Source organism: Chiloscyllium plagiosum, chromosome 5 (genome assembly GCF_004010195.1).
Source record: "Chiloscyllium plagiosum isolate BGI_BamShark_2017 chromosome 5, ASM401019v2, whole genome shotgun sequence".
Lineage (NCBI taxonomy): Eukaryota > Metazoa > Chordata > Chondrichthyes > Orectolobiformes > Hemiscylliidae > Chiloscyllium > Chiloscyllium plagiosum.
The window spans coordinates 70,318,502-70,346,219 of NC_057714.1; the positions used below are offsets into that span (position 1 = coordinate 70,318,502).

Below are 27,718 nucleotides of genomic sequence, written 5' to 3' on the forward strand. Positions count from 1 at the left end.
TCAGCTATGATAGAGTTCAGATAGGCTGGCGTTATTTTTGTGAGAGCAGGAGAGATTGAGAGGAGACAGTATTGAGATGTAGGAAATAATGAGGGGCATGGATTGGCTAAACTTAACGAAAAATGTCTCTATGTTGGAGGGATCCATCGAAAGGTAGCCATAGATTTAAGGTTCATAGCACCTTGAAAGTGAATTCACAGATAGATAGGATAGTGAAGAAGACATTTGGTATGCTCTCCTTTATTGGTCAGAGTTTTGAGTGCAGGAGTTGGCAGGTCATGTTGCGGCTGTACAGGACGTTGGTTAGGCCACTGTTGGAATATTGTGGGCAATTCTAGTCTCCTTCCTATTAGGAAGATGTTCTGAAACTTGAAAGGCTTCAGCAAAGATTTGCAAGGACGTTGCCAGGGCTGGAGGTTTTGAGCTATAGGGAGAGGCGGAACAGGCTGGGCTGTTTTCCCTGGAGCATCAGAGGCTGAGGGGTGACCTTATAGAGGTTTATAAAATAATGAGGGACATGGATTGGATAACTGGACAAAGTCTTTTTCCTTGGGTGGGGGAGTCCAGAACTAGATGGCATAGGTTTAGGGTGGGAGGGGAAAGATATAAAAGAGACCACGGGGCAACTTTTTCACGCAGAGGGTGGTACATGTATGGAATGAACTGCCAGAGGAAGTGGTGTAAGCTGGTACAATTGCAACATTTAAGAGGCATCTGGATGGGTATCTGAATAGGAAGGGTTTGGAGGGATAAGGGCCGGGTGCTGGCAGGTGGGACTAGATTGGGTTGGGATATCTGGTCGGCATGGATGGGTTGGACTGAAGGGCCTGTTTCCCTGCTCAACATATCTATGACTCTATGACTGTGACTCTCCATCTAACTTTCCAGCTACCTCCAGCGATTCAGTTTGTCATCCAAACATCACGCGAAGAATACCATCAATTACTGACATGCTTCACTCTATCTTGCAAGACCAGGTCATTCATGTTAAAAATTAGCAGATTCAAATTCGTGGAGAACAACAGCCTGTGCATCTGAGTTGTAAAAAGGAAGCTACTCTTATAAATTACAAACATGCCTATAGCTCGCAGTGTCACTGAGACCATTAGGAATAATGATATGTTCCTTCCTTCTGAACTTTGAGCTTGTGATCTGTTATGTTTGCAAGCTGAGAGTAATGTGACTGTAATTCCACCTTATCCTCCCTCCTCCACGTCATGTTCCCCTTCTCAGAATTTCCATCTGTTCAGTCACGTCAGCTCAAGAAGATGAGTGAATGACAGCACAGCACTGATGGAGAGGCCATATTGCTGAATCTGATGTTCATCAGCAGCTCAGATACTGCCATAATTTGATGTTACGTTAACGTTGGATCAGAGGGCAATGAGTCACTGCAGACAAAGTGGTTTCCAGCCAGACCAAGCAGGAATTTGGCTTGTATGCAAGCTCACCAGAAAGTGAATTAAAGAGTAATCTGATGAAGACCTCAATGGAGTGAAACATGGGAGAATGCTGATGGATTAAGCATATCAGGATGCTGGGTGCACTGCCTTGGCAGACAGGCTTCCATCATTGTCAAAAAGCATGGAGAAGTTGGAGGATTTGAGTTATAGGGAGGGGCTGAATAGATGGGGCTATTTTCCCTGCAGCATCGGAGGCTGAGGGTTGACCTTATAGAGGTTTATAAAAGCATGAGGGGCAATAATACGGTCAATAGATAAGGTCTTTCTCCTTGCGTGGGGGAGTCCAAAACGAGAGGGCAGAGGTTGAAGGTGAGAGGGGAAAGATTTAAAAGGGACCTAAGGGGTAGCTTGTTCATGCAGAGGGTGGTGCATCTCTGGAATAAGCTACGAGGAAATGGTGGAGGCTGGTACAATTCCAATATTTTAAAGGCATCTGGATGAATGTTTGAATAGGAATTGTTTAGATGGATATTGGCTGAGTGCTGGCAAATAGGACTAGATTAATTTAGGATATCTGGTTGGCATGAAAGAGTTGGACAGAAGAGTCTGCTTCCATGCTGTACATCTCTTGACTCTATGACTCTAAGTGTGACTCCAACTTGACAGAAGGCAATACTTGCAACTTCATCTCTCTGCAGCACCTGATTCATAATGTAGTCATACTGCAGATTCTGAGAATCTGCCACAGTTAGCATCATAACTGCTCCAACATTTTGTTTTGTTTATTCTTGGGATGTGACTGTCATTGGAAATCTCAGTAGTCAGTCCCTATCCCTAAATGTTGCTAAGAAGGTGGTGGTGATGAGCAGCCTTCTTGACTTGATGCAGTTCATGAGATAAGTTTGCAATGCTATTGGGAAGGGCATTTAAGGACTTTTGCCCAGTGATAATGAAGGAACATTAGTATCATTTCAAGTTAATATGGGGGCTGGGGTTTACTGTAGTTGGAGAAGTTCCCATTCATCTGCTGCGCTTGCCCCAATGCCTCCCAAATCTGCAAAATCCCCAACCCAACATAACATGACATTCATAAAAGCAAAATACTGTGGATGCTGGAAACCTGCAATAAAACTAGAAAGTGTTGGAAAAACTCAACGCCTCTGGCAAAATCTGTCAAGAGAAAAACCATTAACTTTAGGGTTTGATATGACTCTTCTTCGCAACTCCACCATGATCTGTTACTATCACTTAACCCATGGCCTGTGTTCTGCATGATCCTGGAACTCTTGGCTGAGGGCACAGCATGCTTCTAGCATCAGCCGGAGTCTCCCCTGTGTTGCAGTTAAACATGAGCTGTTGGCTTCTGGTTGACTGGCAGCTCTCACTAGGTGTGACTTCTGCCAGCTTTGCTACCAGGGGGTGGCCTGACATTGGCCTCAGTGCTGTCTCATGGGTAGATAGTTCAGCAGGCCTGATCTCTCACCAGCTGTCCAGCAGAGAGGTAAAATTCATCCAACATTTCACACAAACAAACTATTGCCTGGCAAAAGGTCATCCACCTGAAAGTTATTCTGTTCTGTCTCCACAAGTGTGGCAGTCCTGAGTATTCACTCATTCCAGTTCATGTTTCAAGCATCTTGCTTTCATGTGAATGACCTGAATGTTATCACTGGAGTGTATCACCAAAAGCGATTAATCATGGTTAGCAGTGGATCAGCAGAATTTAAAATACCATTCACTGATCTAGCTGTTTTTCTGAGACAAGCTAACAAAGGTTCAATCCAGCAGCTAACCTTATACATCATGTGTCAAGGGAAGGTGGAGGGTGGATCATGGCTCTTGCTCTGAAGAGTTTTACAAAAAGAATTTGTCCATTAAGGCTGCTAAAAGATCCAAAGCTGCCCAGAAGTGAATCCCAACCAAACATTTGGCCATCCTTCCTATTGGCACACTGTTGTTGAGTGACTGTAGGTTATTTTATTTTTACATTAAAGGCAAATTATAAATGTATGTTGTTGTTACAACCATCATCAGACTAATACTGTGCGAACATGGATTAAAAGTTTACTATATAAGACGGTGAAATTTGAACTTAATTCATAAATGTGGATTTTAAAAGCTATTCGAATTGTAACAGGCTTGGATGCTGCCTGAACTGCTGTGCTCTTCCAGCACCACTAATCCAGAATCTGGTTTCCAGCATCTACAGTCATTGTTTTTACCTAATTTAAACACACAGTCTGCAAAAAGATTATAAAAGTTAGAATCTTTGTTCCACTGGCAATGAATCTTCATAAACATTAATGGAAACATGTAGCTTTGAGTATTAACTGTTTATATTGGGATGGTCAGCTAATGTTGCACATCTATCAGGATATTGTGACAAATCTTTAAAAAAACCAGGTAACCAGGTCAGTTGGAGGAGCTCCTAATGTTGATTTCCCATGATCATGTAACACTGTCCTTGCCTCCGAGACAGCAAGGGGATCTTTCTTTCCTCGTGGGATTTTCCTCTCAGTCTTAAGAGTTCTGTCCAGATGATCTGTCTTGGTCTCCTATAACTTAATTGATATCTCAGCATCAATGGCTGTTGACTGCAATGTCTGTTCTTCAATACTGACCTGTCAGTCTGGAACACTGCTCTGGCCTTTGGTTTCTCCTTGTTTTTGTCCCTTGCCCATGGTCTGTTTTTGTCTCCCGGAGAAGGATCTCAGAGGAGCTGATGTGCTTACCTGCTTCATCTCACCCATTAGTGGGGGTCCTGTTACATAATGGTGACTGTGAAACCAATGTTGTAGAAACCCATCTGACTCCCTAATGTCCTTAGGGAAGAAAAAACAGTTATTCTCACCTAGTCTGCTCTACATGTGACTCCAGATCCACAGCAGTGTGGTTGACTCTTAAATACCATCTAGAGTGGTTGAGCAAGACACTAAGTTGTATTGAACTGTGGGAAAGTCTGATATTGTGTGTCTATCTGCATCATACGGACTGGAACAATTCCAGAGAGAAGCTCACCACCAGCATTTTAAGGCCACTTATTAATGGGCAATAAATGATGGCCTAAGCAGTGATGCCCACATATGGTGAATGAATTAAAAAAGTAACATGAAGCAAGTCTGATTTGTGTTATTTGCTGCAGCCATCAAATTTATCATTTTGTCTAAAGAGAGTTAGCAACACAAGTCACAAAAACACAACTCCATCCACATCGACTCTCCAGTCTAGGAAGCACATCAATGCCTGTACTTCCTTAGGACGCCATGGAAATTGGACATGTCCACGATGACTTTCACCAATTGTTATCGATGCACCACAGGAAGCAGAATGCATCACACCTTGGTATGGCAACTGGTCTGCCCAATACCACAAGAAATTACAGAGAGTTGTGAATGCAGCCCAGTCCATCACACAAACCAGCCTTCCTTCCATTGACTCTGTCTATATTACCCACCACCTCAGGAGAGCAGCCAACATAATTGTAGCCCCCTCCCAACCTGGTTATACTTTCTTTCACCCTTTTCCATTGGGTAGGTGTTACAAACGTTTGAAACATGTACCAACAGATTTAAGAACAGCTCCTTCTCTGCTGTAATCATATTTATGTACAGCCCTCTCATATATTAGAATTGGTCTTTCTGTGTGCCTTCTCTATAGCTGTGACACTATGTTATGCATTCTGTTCTGTTATCCTGATGTACCTTAAGTTATCTTGAGAATGTGACTTAAAAAAAATGTTCTGGGATTTACATATTAATGAACCGAAACCTGCAACCCATTCCAAAAAACGAAAGACTTAACAGCAATTGAGGTTTGTTCAATATATCATTTCAGTTGCATGACACTGTGGTCTTTTGCTATAAATTCTGTGTCTTATGATCCTGCTCCACAGCTACCTGATGAAGGAGCTGTGCACCGAAAGCTAGTAATTCCAAATAAGCCTGTTGGACTATAATCTGATGTTGTGCAAACATATAGGTAACCACTGAGGTTGGTAAGAATAGCAGGCCGGAGACTGGAGATGCTACAGCGCAGTGGGAAAAGTAATCTCGCTACTGCATCATATGTGGAGATGCCATCACCACCAGTCTGCTATCCACAAGCCTGTGTGTGGCTAAATAATAACACCAGAGAGATGAACAACCACAGGCTGCTACTTCACTGTGCAAAGTACTCAGTGTGAGGCAGAGAGATGTATCCTGTTCAGGACTACAACAGTTTGCATTGATTGTGACCTTATAGTAGAAACATCAGACATTAAGGTGTCCAGTGTTAGATGGTAACTAAACCAGTGGAAAACTGGATGAATGGCCAACCACCAGGGAGTCATTGATTGGACTATAGTGCCATATGCTTCCTTCATCAGTGCCCTACATCAGTTGAAAAAGGTTTTACTCTAAATGATGCAACTTGTATGCTGCTGGGACTATCGCACCACTCATGCTCTTTGCTTTGGCAGCTGGCCTCCTCTTTCACTATCTTTGACTTCAATACTTTTCTTTGACAGGATTTCAAAGGCTTCTTCCTTCACATGGGTGGGAAGATGTGGGTGCGTAGAACCCACCTATGACATTTCGCACCCTGTTATTATTTCTCTCAGAAAAAAATGACCTTTGGGAATAATGACAGTCTGCAAAATCGAGGTAGCAACGTGAATGAATGTGATGCACCATGCAATTAGAGAACATGCAAAGCTTTTGCTACCGTGAATAAAATAACACTCTAAATCTTAGAATTGAGGATATCAGAGGTCCCATGTTACTTCTGGAGCATTGACGGTGTAAAATGAAAGGAGAAATATTCCTGTGAATGCCATCTCCTTTCTACAATGCCTTCTTGTGAGAACCTGGTCTCTTCTTTCATGTAACCTGACCAGGAAAGGACTTTAAAACTTTTGTGCCATACATTATTGTAATATTATTGTGATGCTGTTTCTACCCATTGACTTTACTATCTCATGTCATTGCTGATGGATTGTCCTGCTTTGGACTTCGAATATTCCAAACCTAGATAGTGACCTTTCATTGTCTACAATGCAACAAAGCATACCAGCTGTTTCCTCATTGAGTCAGGAAGCCTTCATGTCATTTGAGAACCTCTCAAACCTACTGTAATTTTAATAAATCTTCTCAACAATGCTTCCACAGCCTTCCCAGCTTTCTTTAATTAATGCATTCATAGATGGACACAATATTTTGTCTGCAGTCCAGCCAGCCACATATTTGTGGAGTTTTATCAACAATGTGCTTCACGTTTTAAATATTTATTTATTTGAACTTTAAAAATGTACTATTTGATGTATCCCATTACATACTTTTCCTTATTAAATTACATCTGATGCAACCTTCCAAAATATCTGTCTCTTTAAAGTTAGCTTCCTGTTGCTGGTTAAACATTTGACAATTTTGCGTTGTTTACATATTTTAATATCATGATTCCATATCGAAGTCCAGATCATTTATTCATTTTGAAAGGGCAACAGCCCCCACAATGGCACCAGTTTCATCATGAATGTACAAAAAGTACCCAATCCCAGGAGGGATGTCTCATGTCTCTTGCCATTTTGATTCCTGCAGAAACAGTGGTGTCTAAAGAAGGTGGCATGGACCTTCCACTCACAGCGTGGCCAGCATCTTTAGATCCAAAGTCTCTCTAGCTGCTGTTGACTATTAGTGACCTAAAGGCCCTGAGTCCAGATATGTAGATGTCTGCAGCCTGCTGAAGCGATTCCTCTTCCCTCCAGTGGTGCAACTTCATAGTAATAAGACCTGGTAAGGGAAATAAACCTTGGCTATTCACCTTATCCATGATATATCATGATTTGTTTTTTTTTTGTGAAAATAATTGACAATGAGGTTTCCTGCTTACCATCAGACTAGCTTATTTACCCCTTCCAGATTTATTAATTGAATTCAAATTTCTGCATACACAAAGGTGCATGCACTTTGCATATACTCCAGTGTCCAGGTAAAAGACCATGTATATTTTGGTAGAATCGTACATCATGCTCAACTGAGGAAGTAGCAGTTACTTATTGTAGGATGAGTTAATGTTTGCACTACAAAGCAAATTTACCGGTCAAATTTTCAGTGACAAAGATTTATCCAACATTGCCGTAAATTCACTTCTGCATTTATCACAGCAAATTTGTTTAAATTTATGGTTTGAAGACCAATTTGTTGGAAATGAGTTTGCTTTTATTTAGTTTGAATACCAGACAGACCAGTTTTGTAGGTGATCGACTGGTCGGCTTGATATTTGCTCAAATTTTTTCCTGCATATGATTTGTCATAATCACAGGAAAGATCCATAGGAATGAAAATTTTTGACCTCGTCAGTCTTCTATATTATTTACATACTTTTAGTTTAGTCTTGGTGTTACCAATGGCTGTCTTGTTGATTATAGAGCAAGCAGTGTTCAAATTTGGGCCAGATGCTGCAGTAGCCATGTTGTCATTGGGCTAGTAATCCAGAGAGCCAGCCAAATGGTCTGGGGCAATGGGTTCACATCTCACCATGGCATATGCAGAAATTTGAATTCAATTAATAGATCTGGAAGGGGTTAAAAAAAATAGTTTGATGGTAACCTGGAAACCCCATTGTCAATTACCGTCATATAAAAAAAAACGAGTCATGAGGGGCTTCGATAAGGTGAGTAGCCAAGGGTTCTTTCCCCAAGGTAGAGGAGTCTAAAACTGGAAAGTATAGGATTAAGGTAAGTTTTAAAAGGCACCTGAGGGGCAACTTTTTCACATAGAGGGTGGTCCATATATGGAACAAGCTGCCAGAGGAAGTGGTTGATGCAGGTATAGTTACAAAATTTAAAGGTACATGGATAGGAAAGGTTTAGAGGGATACTTTCTTTCTTTCCCTGGACTGTGGAAGCATCATGTTCAAACCAGCCCTCCGAAGAGCATCCCATCCAGACCTACCCCATCCCTGTAACCCTGCATTTCCCACAGTTAATCCACCTAATCTACACATCCCTGGACATTATGGGCAATATAGCATTGCCAATCCACCTGACCTGCACACCTTTGGACTGTGGGAGGAAACTGGAGCACGTGAAGGAAACCCACACAGACATGGGGAAAATGTGCAAATTCGATACAGTTAGCTCAGGTTCGGATCGAACCCAAGTCCGTGGCGCTGTGAGGCAGCACTGAGCCACTGTCTCACGCATATGAAACAAATGCAGACAAATGGAACTAGGTCACTGTAGGAAACCTGATCAACATGGATGAGTTGGACCGAAGGGCCTGCTCCCATGCGGTATAACTCTATGACTTTACGACTAATGTCATAAGGAAATCTGTCATCCTTACCTCGTCTGATCTACTTGTGATTCCAGAATGTCAGAAATGTAATTGACTCTTATCTGCCCTCAGGAAAGGCCTAATAAGCCTCTCAGTTCAAGGACAAATATTGGACTTCAACCCACATTGGTTAAAAGGACAAAGAAAAATTAGATAGTAACATCGGAAAAATTAGATAGTAAACATTCGAATTTGCTGATACATAAAAGCTTCATCTTAAGTGAGTATGGGCCTTTTAGTAATCACCCAAGGAGTGCTGCAAATTATGACAAAAATGCAGAATATTACTTAAAGTTTAATGGTGACTCATCATAAATTCTCAGAACATTATACTTTAGAATCCAATGTGCAGTTTTGGGTTCAGCTTTGAATGTTGAGGTAACAGGGTGGATCTCTCTACTCTGACGGTCATTCTCAGTGATTATAGTAAAAGCGGAAATGTTTGAAGATCCTCGGTAAGAAATTATTTAATTGTTTTGTTAATGTCATAGGAAGGTCACAGTCTCTGCCATGAATAGTGTCAGTGACAGACGAAGTGAACACATTGAGCAATGGCAAGTCGGTTATGAAAATACATGGGTTTGGAAAAATGAGAGTGAATAACTCTGATCATTCACCCAATGTTTGAACAGTGAGACAATAATCTCACTAAGGAGCAGCAGGAGGCCTATTTCCAAGAATATACATCACATTATTACCTATTCTTGCCTGATTTCTACTCTCCCACATGATGGATAGATACTAGAGGGTGACACTCTGAAAGTCAGAGCAGGTTCCTGGTGGCTCCAGTTGCTCAACCATGAACCTCCATTTTGGAAAGTAGTACTGAACCTCTCCATAGGCAGGTACACCTCTATCCACAGATATGTATCAGCTTCACTACGTCATCGTGGCACATGTCCGAATCGCTTAGAATACTTTGGATCCACTTTACTGCTGCACTTTGAAGTGAGCTGATATCTTTCAATATAATGCTGCTGCCAAGCTATATTGCATGCCACCTCATGTGTTGAAATAGGTACACCTCAGGGCTTTTCACTTGCTTTCTCAACACTTACTCATATTGCACCTACTTGGACACTCACAGCATTTAAGCCTTGTCTTGTTTTTGCACATCGCCATGTCATTCAGAATTTACGGGCTCACAATACTTCTATTTTGTTTTTCCTTTTAATGCAGGCACAAAACCAGGCAGGTTTAATGCTTTTGAGCAGTGATCAGTTGAGCAGGGGGCATGTTTCAGTATTGCACTGTATTACATCAATATTCCATTTACATTATGTGCCAGCAGCTGACATTCTTCACATACTTCAACCAAATGGACATCTCTCAAAGTCTAAGAGGGTCCAACCTCTGTTACCTCGATGGTGTTGGGGGCAACATCTAATCTCAGTGCAGAGGTTCGGATACAGTCAATTGGACACTTGGGATGGTCAGGATCAGGAATTCCATATCACTGCAGTCTGGGGAGTGGGCCATAGTAGGTCTGCCAGGTGGCAGTGCAGCCAGGGGTTAAGGGTAAGTCAGTCAGGGAGTTGGACAGCAATCAGGCAGGGTTCAGTATAGGTCATCCATTGGTCAGCTGTTGTCTTTCATTTTCCTATCCCCATGCGTGTCTTTTGAAGGGTCCTGTTTCCAGCTGTCTGTAATAGTCTTGGAGCATGGCTGGTGTTTAAATATGATGCCGGTGGCAGGAATCCTGGAAGGTCCCGGCAGAGGTGAGTACATCCATTGCTGGTGAGTGCAAGAAATTGTAACTTTTGTTCCATAGCAGCCTGGTGCACACATAATGAGAGCAGCGGAGAGTTCCATGAGATAACTCACTAGAACTCACGGAACGAAATCCTCTGTGAAATTCCCTGAGACAGTAATATTTGTCAAAGAATAGGTGACATTGTTGTGACACAGTAGCTACAGACATGTAGAAAGATCACACTGACTGAGTCGGGCAGAGGAAATGTTGGAGGTAGGCGATGAGGTTATTGAAAAGAAAACTGGCAATAGCAGGAAATGGATAGCAATACTAGGGAAAGGAAACTGGAAATGCAATCAGTGATAAGAGACAGCAAAGTGATTGTGCATTGTCTTTATGCTATTGAGTGAGTAATCCTGACGCTTAGACGAAGGTAACTAATTTAAATCCCAACACAGCAGCTGGAGAGTTGCAACAGAATTAACTAAATGAAAAAGGAATATAAAGCTAGTATCTGTAATGATGGCCATAATAATACCCACATTGTATTAAAAATGCGTCTAGTTCACTAATGTCCTTCCTTTGTAAAAGGAAGTATATTTTCCGTATTGTTTGGCCTACACAAGACATTTTCTGAGATCCACTCTTGTTGCAGAGAGGTTGTAGACAAAGGGAAACATTTAATCGCCAATTCTATTACCCTTGAGAAGATGATGATGTGCTACCTCTTGGACTGCTGCAGTAAACATCGTGTCAGTACTCCACAGTGCTGTTAGGGATGGTGTTCCAGGATTTTGACCCAGGTACAGAGAAGTGAAGGAATGCCAATATAGATCCAAGTCAAGATGGTGTGTGGCTTGGAGGGAAACATGTAGGTGTTGATGTTCCCATGTGGATTCCGGCTTTGCTGTTTACAGGTGCTGTTTAAGCAGCCTTGGTGGTTGTTGCAGTTTATCTTATGGTACACACTGCTGCTACTGCCTGTTGGTGCCAACAAGAGGGCTGCTTTGTTCTGGATGGTGCTAAGCTTCTTGAGTGTTGTTGATGCTGCACTTATCCAGGAATTGGAGAATACCCCATCACACTCCTGGTCTATGGTTCATAGATGGTGAATAGGCTTTGGTGAATCAAAAAATGAGTTTTCAGTGTAGCACTCGCAACACTGACCTGCTTCTGCAGCCACAGTATTTTTTTATTGCTGGAGCAGTTATGTTTTCAAGTGACGTTAATCACCAGGATGTTGACGAGAAGGATTTCAGCTATGGTAATCCAATGAATTTCATGCACTGATTATGGATATATAGAATCATAGAATCTTATAGTACAGAAGGAGGCCATTTGGACTGTTGTGTCCGTACTGGCACCTGAAAGAGCTATCTTGCTAGTCCCACCCTCAGCTCTATCTCCATAGCCCTCCAACTTCATCACTTTAAATTTACATCCAGCTCTCTTTTGAAATCTCCAAAGGAATCTGTCTCCACCACTATCCCAGGGAGCACCTTCCAAATCCTAACAACTCTGTGTAAAGAATTTTCTCACTCTTAGCTCTCTTGCTGACAGTCTTGAAGTTGTAATTCCTAGTCACTGATATACCACCTAATGGAAATCAAATATCCTCTTTACCCTGTCAAAACTATTCATAACTTAATAAGGTAGCCTCTTAATCTTCTCTGCTGCAAGGACAAGCCCACTGTTTCTCATCTTTCCTTGTCTCTCAAATTCTTCATTCTCAGTTTCATTCTAGTAAATCTCATTTGAACTTTCTCCAGGTTGTTAACATCCTTCCATAAATAAACAACCTTTGTTAAACTGAACACAATACTCCAAATGTGGTCTGACCAATGATTTGCAGAGGTGCAGCATCACTTCCTTGCTTCTATATTCTATGCTTCTGTTTATAAAAGCAAGGATCCTATAAGTCTTCCTAATAACTGTTTCAGCTTACTTGGCCATCTTCAGGGAATCATGTACATGAACCCTGAGGTTCCTCAGCTTCTGTACTCCCGTCAGAGTTATACCATTGAGCTGGTATTGTCTCTCTATGTTTTTTTCTACCAAAATGCATTTTCTCACATTTCTCTGCATTGCAATTCATCTGCCAGGTGTCTGCCCATTTGGCCAACTTGCCAATGTCCTTCTGAAGTCACTTAGAATCATCCTCATACTTCACTATTCTCCCTAGCTTAGCATCATCTGCAAATTTGGAGATGTTGCGCTCAACACTCATCTCCAAATCATTTATATAAAGCAGAAAAAAACAAGGGTCCCAACACTGATCTCTGGGGAACACCACTTCCAACTCATCTCCAACCTGAGAAATGCCCATCCATACCTACCCTCTGTTTCCTATCATTCAGCCAACTTCCATTCCATGGTGCCAAGGGCAAACCAATCCTAAACATTTTTAATTTACTAATCAACCTGCTATGTGGCAGTGTATCAAATGTTTTCTGAAGGTCCAAATGTACAACATCCACAGCACTACTCTCAACTACTGCCTGTGTCACCTCTTCAAATTTGTCAGACATGATCTGCCCTTCTCAAAGCCATGTTGACTGTCCAGTATTACTTTGTTTTTTGCAAGTGTAACTTTACCTTAACCCATTTTATGGCCTCCATCAGTTTTCCCACTATTGATATTAAGCTGACAATCTGTCGTTCCCTGAGTTAGCCTTTGTCTATTTCTTTAAAAAAAGGCATCATTTTTGAAATCCTCTAGTCCCCTGGGATGACCTCTGTGATCAGAGAGGTCTTGAAAATTTCTGTCAACGTCTCCACAAATTACTCCCTTGACACTCTCAGCAAGCTAGGATGCATCCCACCTGGGCCTGGCAATTTCTCTATGTGGTGTGTTGCTTGCCTTTTCAGCACCTCTTTATTTATCACTGCTCAGTTGGTCAACACCCATGTTTTCAATGGACTAGGCCATTGTCACTATCTTCTGATTTGGAAAAGACAGAAGCAAAAAATTCATTTAGTACCTCTGCCTTATCCTTTGCTTCAGTGAGCAGCTTTGTCTGCTTGTTCCTTATGGGTCCCACATCATCCTTCATGAGCTTTTGACGATTAATATGCTTGAAGAACATTTTACTATTTCTTTTAGCGCAATGTGCCATCCCTTCCTCATGCTTCCTATTGGCCTTCCTTATTTAAGCTTTAGTCTCTTTCCTATATTTGAGATATTCTTCCTGATTTCTATTACTATTTTTTTCCTGTATGCATCATATGCCTCCTTTTTCTGTCTCATTTTCTCATCAATATCTTTAGTCATCCTGGGTACTCTAGATTTGGTTACATCATATTTATTTGTCATGGGTCTGTACCTAGCAAGCACCTGATTCATCTCCATTTTGAAATTCTCCCATTTTTCAGCAACTGTTTTGCCCATAATAATGTGTTTCCAACTAATGGTCTCCAGTTCAACTTTTAGACCCCTGCTCTTTTCTAGTCTTGGATATTTACCATTGATTGATTTTTATCCTTTTCCAACTTAATATTGAACCTTGTTATGCTGTGATCATTATTTCCCAAATGCTCCTCTATTCTGACCTTCTCCATTTGGCCTGCTTCATTTTCTAGGAGGAGATCTAGCACCGCCCCCTTCTTGGTAGGACTGGAAATGTACTGTTCCAGAAAGTTCTCCTTCATGCATTGCAGGAATTTCTCTCCCTTTGTGCTCCATGCTCTACCTTTTCCTCTTGGGTAATTGAAATCACTTAACTTATCACAACTCAGTTGTCCTGTACATTTCCATAATCTACCTACCCATGTTCTCTTCTACTTCCTCACCAGTATTCGAGAATAACTGCCCAACAAGGTCTCTGCTGACTTCCTGTTTCTCACCTCCAACCATATAGATTCCAATTCAGGAACTGTATCTCATTCAAGGGCAATGATACTATTTTTGACCAAGACTGCTACACTGCCTCCCCTTTTACCCAACCTGTTTCTACTGGGATATCAGTTCTGTTCTGGTTTGAGCTACATTTCTGTCAATGCTACTATATCATATCACCCTTATTGCAAATGGTTATTGCCTGCCACTTACATGGCATGAAGTTACCTGCTGCTTATCTCAGCATGATGTTGTCCAGGACTTGCTCCATACAGACAGACTGAAGAGTTTCAAATAATAGTGAATACTGTGCAACAATCAATGATCCCCATGTCTGCCCCTATACTGGGTGATGTTCATTGATTAAGCAACTGAAAATGTTTGGACCAAAGAAATTATCATGGGGAACTCATATAGCTAAGTATTGGGCTAGATGTTCAACATCTGACCGTCACAACCATTTTCCTATGTGGTCGATATGAATCCAATCTATGGTGAACTATCTCTGATTCCCTTTGACTTCAGCTGAGGTATTCAGGAGATCATTGCTTCTACTTAAGTAGTCACCAATGTGCTGGCTTGGCAGAAATGTCAGGAGATTGGCACTGAATCAAAATGCTCAGAGAGCTGGTGCAGACATGTTGGGTCAAATGACCTCCTCTATACCATAACAATTCTGTGATGTTAATTTTACAAGGATTCATCAATTCTGTGCTCAGCTAGGTAGTGGCTTAATGACAAGGGCAGTCACTGTCACCTCACCTTCAGAATTTGTCTTGCTTTTTCTGTGTTTGGACCAAGGCTGTAATGAAGTCTGGACCTAAGTTGGCCTTGGCAACAGTGAGTAGGTGGTTGCTGATTAAATGTTGCTTAAAAGCAATGTTGTTGACTCTGAACTGCATTTCTAATGGCCCATCCAGACGTATGGCGAGGAGAGAGTGAGTACAAAAATAATTTCTGACCAACTTATTGGTAGATTGAAAATCAAATCAAGATTGATTTACCTTTTCTCGAGTAAAAATTATTCAAAATAAAAATATTACTAATGAAACAATGGGCTGAAGCTTTCTTTTATTTTGACTAATTGCAAGCTGCATTGACTCTCACCAGCCGAGCAAGATATCTTGTCGTATCTTATCAAATGTGCCTCATTTCTTGCCTAACCTCACCCACGGGATCCCACCTATCCAATTGTAGCCATCTAATAACATGAGCCTTTCCAAGACAAACTCACCTCTCAATGGATATCCGCTGGAAGATCAGCATCCCTTGCACTTGTTGAATGTGAGGACTGCAGATGCTGAAGATGAGTCAAGACTAGAGTGGTGCTGGAAAAGCACAGCGGGTCATTCCTGATGAAGGGCTCCAGCCCAAAATGTCAATTTTCCTGCTTCTTAGATGCTGCCTGACCTGCTGTGCTCTTCCAGCACCACTCTAATCTCATCCCTTGCACTTGTGCCAAATTTGAAAGGCCAGACATGTAGCAATCTGGCATTGTTCTTCAGTGGCAATATCCTAGCATAGCAGGCATGAAGCCATGGTTCTCTGGGGATATAACTCACGTGGGAAATATTTCCTTGCAAGTAGAACCTCATTCTCTTATACTAGTCGCAGTTTAAGCAGCAAGCCACTCACCTTACCTATCCATCGCTGTATCTCATCTAAACACATTCTCTAAGTCAGTACTACTCTGTCCCTTTTGCCCACTGTTTACCTACATCTTGTAATTGTCAAGTAGAGGAATGAGAAACTTCAGTTGTGAGGTTATATTTGGAAGGTAGGACTGTTTTCATTGTGGGGAGAAAGCCTGAGAGGAGATTTGATAGAGGTTTTCAAAATCCTGATTGGGCTGGACAGAGCAGATGGGATGAAGCTGTTTTGCTAGAAAAAAAAGCGAACAAGAGGCTGGAGGTTTAAAATGATGTGCAAACAAAGCAAGAGCAATGTGATAAAAAAAATGAGTAGTTAGGTTATTGAATACATTACCTGGAAATGTGGTTGAGTAGGGTTCCTTTGAGGGAGCTGGGCAGAGGGAATGGGGTTGACTTATTAGAAATGAAATTGGATCAATACGAAGAAACAAAGTCGGATCAGATGGTGCAGAATCTGTGTGAGTAGAACTGAGGAACTGCAAAGGTGAAAAAAACATAGTTGGAGTTATGTACAGGCCTCCAAAGAGTATTCAGGAGCTGGGGCATATGAGATATACCAGGAGATAGAAAAGATGTGTAGGAAAGGCAAAGTTACAGTGATCATGGGGGATTTCAATATGCAGGTGGACTGGGATAATCAGGTTAATAGTGGATTGCAAAAATTAAATTTGTGGAATGTCTACGAGATGGCCTTTTTGGAAGAGCTTGTGGTGGAGTCCACCAGGGAACCGGCAATACTGGATTTAGTGTTGTGCTTTGAGGCAGATTTGATAAGGGAACTTAAGGTGACGGAACCCTTGGAATGCAGTGATTGTGCACATCCTGTTCAAAACCTTCTCTCAGTTGTCAATATTTAATCAATATTTTCATCTATTTCCACATTTACAATGGAAAAACCTATGTAAATGTGACACATGAAATGTCACACAGAGCTAAATTTCCTTCAAATTATTATGCTTTTTGATAATAATTTCATCTGAATATTTTTGGATTCACCCATTTTTCTTGAATGTCCAGCGACAATTATATAATTCCACGTCAGGTTGGTGTGTGGCTAGGAGGTGGACATGCAGCCATTTACTGCCATTCATTGCCTGGGTGGCTGATGATATATATTACAGGATCTGAATTGCTGTAAGCAATTCATTTTCACTGGGTCAAAATCCTGAAATTCTCTCCCTAATGGCATTGTGGGTCAATCTACAGTAGGTGGACTGCGGCAGGTTAAGAAGTCAGCTCACTGCTACCTTCTCAAGGGCAACTAGGGACGGGCAATAAATGTTGGCCCAGCCAGCGATGCCTAGATCCCACAAAATGAATAAAAACATGTGACGTTTGCTCTCGTCATGTTCACCTGAGCCATCTGGCATGCCTCAAGTGGATTCAGTGCCACCAATCCTTCTTATCTGTATTCATCTGAGTTACTGATACCATGCATGGCAAGATGCTCACATGAAATCTTTGGTAGAAGACAGGCTCAGTCAAGATAAATAGCATAGGTCTTTTACAAAGTGCCTAATAGCTTACATTTGTAATTACACTACATTACATCTACATGACATCTGATTTAAATGATAGTCTCTTTTGAGACATCAGGGTCTATATAAGAGTAAGTATGAGTTGGGAAGGTGTTGCCAGAGAATCCTTGGTGAGTTGGTGCAGTGCCTCATATAAATGGCATCAAATTGCTGTCACTGGTGGGCAGGCAGTAAATGTTGAAGGTGTGAGTGTGGTATCAATCAAATGGATTGCTTTGTCCTGGATGGTGTTCAGCTTCATGAGTGTTGCCATTCAGGCAAATTAAGAGTATTCCATCAGACTCCTCACTAACATGTGGGCAGGCACTGAGGAGACAGGAGGTGAGTTATGGTTAACTGCAGAACTCCTAGCCTCTGATGTAATCTTGTAGCCATGAGTCCAGTTCAGTTTTTGGTCATTGGTGGTGACTGAGAGGGGATCTTTTGGATTGTATGGCATGCTTGAGGCATTGAATGTCTACTCCTCTTATTTGCTATATTTTTCTTACGTCCTTTCTGCCTACATTCATTCTTCTTCCAGCCCAATCTTTCCTATCTTCCTTTACTGCTTTGAACTACTGCCGCCTAACAAACCATAGCACACCCAGGAAGAGAAGAGAGAGCAACCCTACCGCATTAATGAAGAGGCTCCTTCACTTTATCTAACGCTGCTGTTCTAGCTCACCAGAAAGCAAGGCTGCTATGTGGGAGTCTGATGAGAACCTTGTTTGATTGGCATACGGAAGAACAGACTCCAAGATATTGGGTGAATTGGATGGAATCCAGCTCCAATTTCATGAAAGGGGCCACATTGAACTTTCCCCATCATGTTACAGACCTAGAAGGACTGCAATTGTAGCCTGCATGCCAGTTACAACCTTTGTGTGAGCCAGTCACTAAATTCTCTACTATCCCAGTGAGGATTCAGCAACACTCTCTGCAAAGTCAACTTACCACAAATAAAAACACTCCACAATCTTTCCTCCATCTTTGCAAAAGCATAAGTTAGTCTAAATTGCTGTACCTATGAATTGGGTGTCTGGCCCTTTAAATAACAAATGTGGTAGGTTTCTTTACCCTTCTTATGGTGAGTAATGAGCAAATATACTGACTGGGCCACTGTGTTCCAAGTTTGTAAAATATGCATTTGGCATCCATAATTGATCAATTGGAAATTGTAGGTAAATATGGAATATTCAATTGAACAGATGCCAAATGTAGGCTTTGCACTAGAACTGGCTAGAGGACTGTATGAAGATTCCAACATCTGGAATAACAGCTTCAGCAGCATTATCAATCTGACTTTCATGCCCTTCATCTTTAAGATTTAAATGTTCGCCAACACACACATTAAATGAACTGGCCAGCAGTTTAATGAGAAAGGGCTGGATTCATTAATCAGAAAGATAAAGCCTATCTTCATTCTTTCCTTCTACCTAAAAAATTCTGACAGTGAGATTTTGCATGTAAGTTTTTCAGTGAATGGTGAAGAATGAAAAAAATGAAGAATTGGTGATACAGTGACCTATAAAGATCTGAAATTTTCAGAGTGAATCTTTCTCAAATAAAAATCTTCACTGCTTGCTGCTGTGAGATTTGGTTTTTAAACTGGCAGTGAATCTAGTGCAGATGACTTCACAACCAATAAATTAAATCCTTTTGATCTTTTTTACTTATTGCTAAAACAGAACAAATTTAACCACAGCAAGTTGAAGCTGTGCAATTCCAGAAAAGAATTACTTTCTTGGCATTTGGTATGCTTTCCATTATCGGTCAGAGTATTGAGTACAGGAGTTGGGAAGTCATGTTGTGGCTGTACAGGACATTGTTGGAATATTGCGTACAATTCTGGTCTCCTTCCTATCGGAAAGATGTTGTGAAACTTGAAAGGGTTCAGAAAAGATTTACAAGGATGTTGCCAGGATTGGAGGATTTGAGCTATAGAGAGAGGCTGAACAGGCTGGGGCTGTTTTTCCTGGAGCGTCGGAAGCTGAGGGGTGACCTTATGGAGGTTTACAAAATTATGAGGGGCATGGATAGGGTAAGTAGGCAAAGTCTTTTCCCTGGGGCGGGGGTGTCCAGAACGAGAGGGCATAGGTTTAGGGTGAGGGGGGAAAGATATAAAAGAGACCTACAGAGCAACTTTTTCACACAGAGTGGTACGTGTACGAAATGAGCTGCCAGAGGAAGTGGTGGAGGCAAGTTCAATTGCAACATTTAAGGGGCATTTGGATGGGTATATGAATAGGAAGGGTTTGGAGAGATATGGGCCGGATGCTGGCAGGTGGGACTGGATTGGATTGGGATATATGTTCGGCATGGATGGGTTGGACTAAAGGGTCTGTTTCCATGCTGTACATCTCTATGACTCTATGACTCTATATCTCTTATTTTCAGACTCAATTTGTGAAAACTTGCAAAAGCTAGATGTCATGAGATAAAAAATTTCATAGATTGCCTTAACTAGAATTCCCTAATTATCTTGAGGTCATATCAAATGAACTTTTTTTTTAAACGAGCTATTGCATACCTTAATTTCCAATGGGCCATTGTTACATGTCACAGAGTCTTCAATGAATACACAGGGCAGTTGCAGATCTTCAAGGCAGTTAGTCATTTCTAATAGGTTTCTATGGACCCCATGTTAAAGTACTTGGAGCAATGTTATTGTTGTTTCTAAACACTGGAAGAACTGTGAATGTTGTAAATCAGAGACAAAATAGAAACTGCTGGAAAAGCTCAGCAGGTCAATAAAAATCAGAGTTAATGATTTCTAGCTTTTATTAAAGGAGAAACATCTTAATGGCATCTAGCCTATCCAGTCTTTTCTGTATTTTATAAACTTCAATGAGACCACTCCTCATTCTTTAAAACTCCAGAGGATACTGCTCCAGTTTCTTGGTCTTTCTTAATAGGACATTCCTGAAATCCTGGGAACAACTCTGGTGAACATTTATTGCACTCCCTCTATGGCATGAACATCTTGCCTGAGATAAGGGGACACACAATTCAAGGTACTGTCTAAACAAGCTCCTGTAAATTAAAGCAATGCTTTACTGCTCCTATACTCTTGGAATTAAGGCTAACATTCCATTAGCCTTCCAAATAGCTTGCTGCACTTGCATGTTAGCCTTCAGTGACTTCTTGACAAGGCCAACTAAGTACCATTGAACATCTACACTTTCTAAACTCTCACTCTTAAGAAATTCTCTGCGCATCTGTTCTTCCTACCAAAGTGGATAACCTCACTTGTATCCACATTTGACTCGATCTACCATGTTGTTGCCCAATCACTAAGCCCATAAAATTCCTCCAGAAAATGTTTTACAACTTCCTCACAACAGGCATTCTTGCTTAACTTTGTATCATCAGCAAACCGGGAAATATTTCATCCCCACAACCAAGTTATTGCTTTTTATCTCCCATTCCATGTACTTTAATTTTGCCAACCACCCTCTTTTTAATGGAATCATTCCATTCAATGGAATTTTGGAAGGCCATTACCAATGCATTGATGATCTCCAGCCAAACACCTCCTTTTTCATGCTTGTAGAAGCTTTTACAGTCTGGTTTTACATTTTAGTTGCTTGTGGTTCGGTCTTCTGTTCACTTTCTCAATACTGAAAATCCCCGAGACCAAGCCACCTTGAAGAAAAATGCTTAGCTTGATTTCCTGTACTTACTAAGGAAATTCATTTAGTTGAGAAAAGGTTTGAAATATGTTTTGACCACTTGTCTCATATTCTAGTGTCTGACTGCTGAACATTCAAAGGAGCAGTCAAGTTAATTAACCCTAAGATTTTTCACTTCTTTATCTTCTGCTCTTTATATTCCACTTCCTCTCAATCCTTGCCCCCAAGAACAAATCCCATCCCAATTGCTCCTCTACAAACCCCTGTCCTAACTGTAGTGGAGAGAATGTGTTTGGCATTTTCTGCTAATTGTTGCCTAAGGCAAATATTATATTTTAATAATTCTGTAATTAGTCTATTGACATGAATTATTATTTGTAATGACTTTTTAAATATTCTGATTGGAGTTTGCTGAGCACAAGTAATAGATGAGCTAGTTTGTGCAGCAGTAAAGCATGAGTTATCAGAATTAGGACTAAGCTCTTTATGTTGCTATCTATCTTAACCAACCAGAGCAGGGAAAGTTACAAGCATTCGGAATATCAGCACTTTATAATGTGAGTGAACAAAGCTGTTGCAAGCTAATGATACTACCTGTATTAAATTAACTGCTCTTTTAAGATTAAATATATCCCCAGGAGTTTATCAGGATATTTTCCATTGCGATGACAGAAAGCATTTAGTTGGTGCAATTATGACTATTTCAAGATACTTTTGCAGCTCAGTCCTAATTACAGTTCAGATGGTTCCCACAATTTCAAGTACTATAAACGTGCACCTTATCTTGAGACAATTTTGTTAAAAGCCGTCTGACTGTCATATTAAATGTTTTGCAAGCTATAATGACAGTAATTTTAAAAGTAAGATATTTGATGTCATTTTCTTCCTCATTTCAGAAGGGCTTTCACTTCAGTGCTTTGATAGCTAAGTTGGGATGGAAAACTGCCTGTTGCTGCTGGAAATTCTGATATGTGATCAACTGTCAGTCCCATAGATGGATACTATGATCATTACACTTACAATCCAACTAGAATCCCTACATTGTGGGCCATTTGGCATCACGTCCACACTAACCATCTGAAGGGCATCCCATCCAGACCCTCACCACCCCCACCACCCAACCTTGTCCCTGTATTTCCTCTGGCTAATTCATCTAGCCTGCACATCTTTTGGACTGTAAGAGGACACCAGAGCACCTGGAGGAAACCCACGCAGACGCAGGGAAAATGTGCAAACTCCACACAGACAGTCACCTGAGGGTGAAATTGAACCTTGGTCCTGGCACTGTTGGGCAGCAGTGCTAGCTACTGCCACTGTGCGAACTTTGGTGGATGTGGTTCTGGGGAATGAGGTGGGTCAAAGTGTTGGTCTGGAAACATTTATGGAACATCGAGAGTAGAAATATTCAAGACTAATTCCATTGGGTTAATGATGGAACTGGCTAAGCTATATTCACAGGAAAGGTTGTCAGTCTTAACTGTAAGTTAGTTGAAACTTTATTGCTGGAACAGCACAGCAGGTCAGGCAGCATCCAGGGAACAGGAGATTCGACGTTTCGGGCACAGGCCCTTCTTCAGTTAACTGTAAGTTAGCAATGGGCAGCATTTAGAAGCAAGATAGTTTCTGTAATAAACTCAGAGAATGCTGGAGAAACATTGTCCAATGTGTGCAGGAGGGTTTCCTGACACAGTATGTCGAAGGGCCCGCAAGAGGGCGCTTGGGAATCAACCAGGCCAGGTGTTTGATTTAGTTATAGGTGAGCACTTTGGAGAGAGTGACTATAATGCAGTTACATTTAGTTTAGTGATGGAAATTGATAGGTACATGCCGTAGGGCAAGAGTTATCAATGGGGCAAGGGCAATTATAATGCGATTAGGCAAGATTTAGGATGCATAGAATGGGGTAGCAAAATGCAGGGGATGGGGGCAATCGAAATGTGGAACTGGTTTAAGGAACAGATATTGCGTGTCCATGATGGGTATGTCCCTGTGAGGCAGGGAGGAAGTGATAAGGTAAGGGAACTGTGGTTTACTACAGAAATTGCATCTCTTGTTAAGCAGAAGAAGGAGGTTTATGTGATGGTGAGACAAGATGGTTCAGATAAGGCGAAGGAGTTACGGATTAGCCAGAAGGATTTAAAGAGAGAGTTAAGAAGAGCAAAGAGAGGACATGAGGAGCCTTTAGCAGGTAGAATAAAGGAGAACCCTAAAGTTTTCTCTTGGTATGTGAGGAATAAAAAGGTGACTAAGGTAGGAATAGGGCCAGTCAAAGACAAAAGTGGGAAGTTGTGTGTGGACCCTGTGGAAATCGGAAAAGTGCTAAATGAATATTTATCATTGGTTTTCGCTCAGGAAAAGGAGACTATTGTAGAGGAGAAGAATGAGGTACGAGATATTAGACGAGAAAGGATCGAGGTTAGTAAGGAAGAGCTGTTATCAATTCTAGAAGGAGTGAAAGTAGACAGATCCCCTGGGCCAGATGGGATTTATCCGAGGATTCTCTGGGATGCTAGGGAGGAGGTGGCGGAGCCTTTGGCTTTGATCTTTGAGTCATCATTGTCTACAGGCTTAGTACCAGAGGACTTTTGGAAAGGATTATAAGAGATAGGATTTATATTCATCTAGCGAGTAACAATTTGATTTCAGAAAGTCAACATTGTTTCGTCAAGGGCAAGTCTCACGAACTTCATTGAGTTTATGAGAAGGTGACCAAGCATGTGGGTAGGGCCTTTGATGTACTATACATGGACTTCAGTGAAATCTTTGATAAGGTTCCACATGGTAGGTTGTTGGAGAAAATGCAGAGGCATGGAATTGAGGTTGATTTAGCAGTTTGGATTAGAAACTGGCTTTCTGAAAGAAGGCAGCGAGTGGTGGTTGATAGAAAATATTCAGCCTGGAGTCCGATTACTAGTGGTGCGCCACAAAGATCTGTTTTGGGACCACTGCTGTTTGTCATTTTTATAAATGACTTAGACACAGGCATAGGCAGATGGATTAGTAAATTTGCAGATTACACTAAAGTCGGTGGAGTAGTGGACAGTGTGGAAGAATGTCGTAGGTTGCAGGGGAACTTGGATAAACTGCAGAATCAGGCTGAGCGGTGGCAAATGGAGTTGAATGCAGCTAAATGTGAGCTGATTCACTTTGGGAAGAATAACAGGAAGGCAGAATACTGGGTCAATGGAAAGATTCTTGGTAATGTGGAAGTGCAGAAGGATCTTGGAGTCCATGTACATAGATCCCTGAAAGTTGCCACCCAGGTTGATAGTGCTGCTAAGAAGACATACAGTGTGTTAAGTTTCATTGGTAGAGAGATTGAGTTCCGGAGCTGTAATTTTATGCTGCAACTATACAAAACGCTAGTGCGGCCACACTTGGAATATTGTGTACAGTTCTGGTCAACCCATTATAGGATAGATGTGGAAGCATTGGAAAAGGTGCAGAAGAGATTTACCAGGATATTGCCTGGTCTGGGGGGAAGGTCTTATGAGGAAAGGCTGAGAGAGTTGATCCTGTTCTCATTGGAAGGAAGAAGGCTAAGAGGGAATTTGATGGAGACATGCAAGATGATCAGAGGATTAGAAAGGTAGACAGTGAAAGTCTTTTTCCTAGGATGATGACTTCAGCTTGTAGAGGGGACATAATTACAAATTCCAGGGTGATAGATTTAAGACAGGTGTTCTTAAGGCAGGTTTTTTACTCAGAGAGTGGTAAGGGCATGGAATGCCCTTCCTGCCAATGTAGTTAACTCAGCCACATTAGGGAGATTTAAACATTCCTTGGATAAGCACATGGATGATGATGGGATAGTGTAGGGTGACCAGCTGAAAATAGTTCACAGGTCGACGCAACATCGAGGGCCAAAGGGCTTGTTCTACGCTGTATTGTTCTATGTTCTATGTTCTATGAAACCCAGCAGTCTGGCAACATCTGTGGAGTGGGAAATAGTTAATATTTCAAGTCTGGTATGGCCTCTTCAGAACTAGTTTGTGTAATAGTCTGAGCACATTACCAGAAGTAATAGAGTTACCAAAGTAGAGCTGTCTAGATGTCAAGAGAAATTGTGGGTTAGGTGAAGCAGAAAAGGGGGCTATTTGACAGATGCCAGTTTGAAAATGCAAATGAGAACCAGGTTGCATGTGGAAGGTTTGAAGGGGAAATGGATAGAGAAACGAGAAAGCAAAGAGAGAGTATGAGAATGCAAGGGCTTTTGCCCGAAACGTCGATTTTGCTGAAGCTCCTCGGATGCTGCCTAAACTGCTGTGCTCTTCTAGCACCATTGATCCAGAATATGAGAATGCAGTGACAACTTAAATAAAAGGAACTCTTTATTGCTTATCAGCTTATAGAAGATTTAATCAGATAGAAAGAGAAAGCATTGTACCAATTAAGGATCTAAAGGGAATCTATGTACAGAGGTACTGAGCATTGTTCAGGTCCTAAATTTGCAATTTGCTTCTGTCTTTATCAAAGAAGTGATCACGATGGAAGTGAGGATAATTGAAATAAACGCTTACAATATTGGAGAAACTCAGCAGGTCTAAGTCTGGTATGTCTCTTCTGCAGATTTCTAGCATCCATTGTATTTTTCCTTTATTAAGGTAGTGGATATACTCATTGGCAAAAAAGGCATTGGAATGACAGGCGGTACATAGATAAGTTATGAAGTCCTTTGGGATGCATAAGTTGCTGAGAGAGCTAAGGGTGAGAATTGTTTAGGTACTGACCATTATCTTCCAATCTTCCTTACGTGACGGATGGTGCCAAAGGATGGGACATTCAAAAATGTTGCAAGCTTGTTCAAAAATGGATATAAAGGGAAACCCAGCAACTCCAGGCATTCATTTTAATTTTGAAAGTGAGGAAGCTTTTAGAATTAATAATCAGGTACAATGTTCATTTACATGGATAATAGTAAATTAAATCACTTGGAGAGTTATTTGAGCAGGTATCACAGATGCTTGATGAGGATATGTGGTGAACAGTGGTATGAGTTTATGGCTACAGCAATGAATTCATCTTGTGTGTCAAAGTTTATGTTGTCTCTTATTACATAAAAACAACGAGATTTGTGTAATGTTGATTTATAGAATCCAAAAGACATTTATTGCAGCCAGCTATTATATACATATGTTGTATTCCTTAGGCACACATTGACTGGGCCAGTAAGAAGTTAATGAATGCTCGTTGTAGTGTAACATGCTTTAGGTGATCCTTGGGTAAGGTAGAGTTTGAGACCTTTATACCCTCACATGATATGAAACAATGATGATATAATTAGCATGTCTCTGAAAGACATACTGTCATACCAACTGACATAACACACCAAACAGCAGCATATTTATATTTTAAAGCTACCAAAGGGGCATTCTTATTGAAAATTTTTGATTTATGCATTAATAGGGAGGACACTTGACAGCAACCACAAACCTTGCTATAAGAACAAAAAAACATAAACTGAATTTTCCAGAAAGAATGACTCTCATAAAAATCAGTTTTTGTTGGAGAAAAGAATGTTGAAATGTAATTCACATCTTTAGCCAAATAATTAGTTCCTGTCTCATTCAATTCTCCAGAAAGAAAATCTGACTAATTATAATCCCCGGTTGATGCTTGTTAATTGTGTATTGTGTACTTTTGTCCAGTCAAAGAATAATAATTATTTTTCAATATTATTATTTAGCTTCAGGATTTAAAATCTGCTATCCTTTACTGCAAGTACTGACAGTTTCCAGGGGTGCAATTTAACAGTTATAGATTCCCTGCTGCTCAATCAGCCATTATTCATGACAAACCCTGAATGTTGTAATGCTGAACCTTGACAAGAAAGGCCTGATAACTGACATTCTGCCTATGCCAAGCTTTGTTTGCACCTTTTATATTTTTAAAGGGCCTATATCTACAGTCAGCAATGGCGAAACAAAATGCAGTGTATTGATGTGTTTGCTGCTCCTGGTGTAATGATTTAGAGTTGCACATTTGGAATTTAACCACTACATTTGGTTCCATCTGTCCATTTAGCGACCAGACCTCTGGTGAAGTGATGTTGAGATAAAATGGAGTTTGAATGCTTTGAAGAGGATTCCTACAATATATCCACTTTAGAAGGGCTAAGTCTGGGATTTGCATTCTTTCTGGTCAGTACATCTTGTGGAGGAGTCCAAAGATCTCACTACATTCTGTACCCCATTCAAAAGCATTGACACAACCACTATTGGACGTATCATACTTGTAATTTTACGATTCTAGGGCAATATCTATCCAGGAGATAGGTGCCCCACAGAAAGGGGAGAGTGCATTCTACAAACAGGCAGATCAATTGCATTTGTTGTTATGGACCAGGCCAAACCTCCTCAGAAGAGATAGATAGGTTCTTGATGAATGAGATGATTAAAGGTTACGGGGAGAAGGCAGGAGAATAGAGTTGAGAAGCATATCAATAATGATCAAATGGCAGATCAGACTCAGTGGGCCAAATGGTCTAATTCTGCTCCTATATCTTATGGTCTTATGGATGTGAAGTTACAAATTGTAGTTGAATACAATTCTGCTGCTAGTAATGGCCAAGATTGCCCAGTTTTGAGTTAGTACACCTTTAAAGTCTGTTTACTTATCATCGGGTAGTGCCACACAATATGATGAAGAATATAAAATGGGACTTTGTCGA

General features: G+C 41.0%; 1 protein-coding gene across 2 annotated transcripts in view; it reads left to right on the forward strand.

Moving 5' to 3' along the window:
* The window catches only part of LOC122549981 (G patch domain-containing protein 8), an 859,839-nt gene that overhangs the window by 243,134 nt on the left and 588,987 nt on the right, over positions 1–27,718 (forward strand). The window lies entirely within an intron of this gene.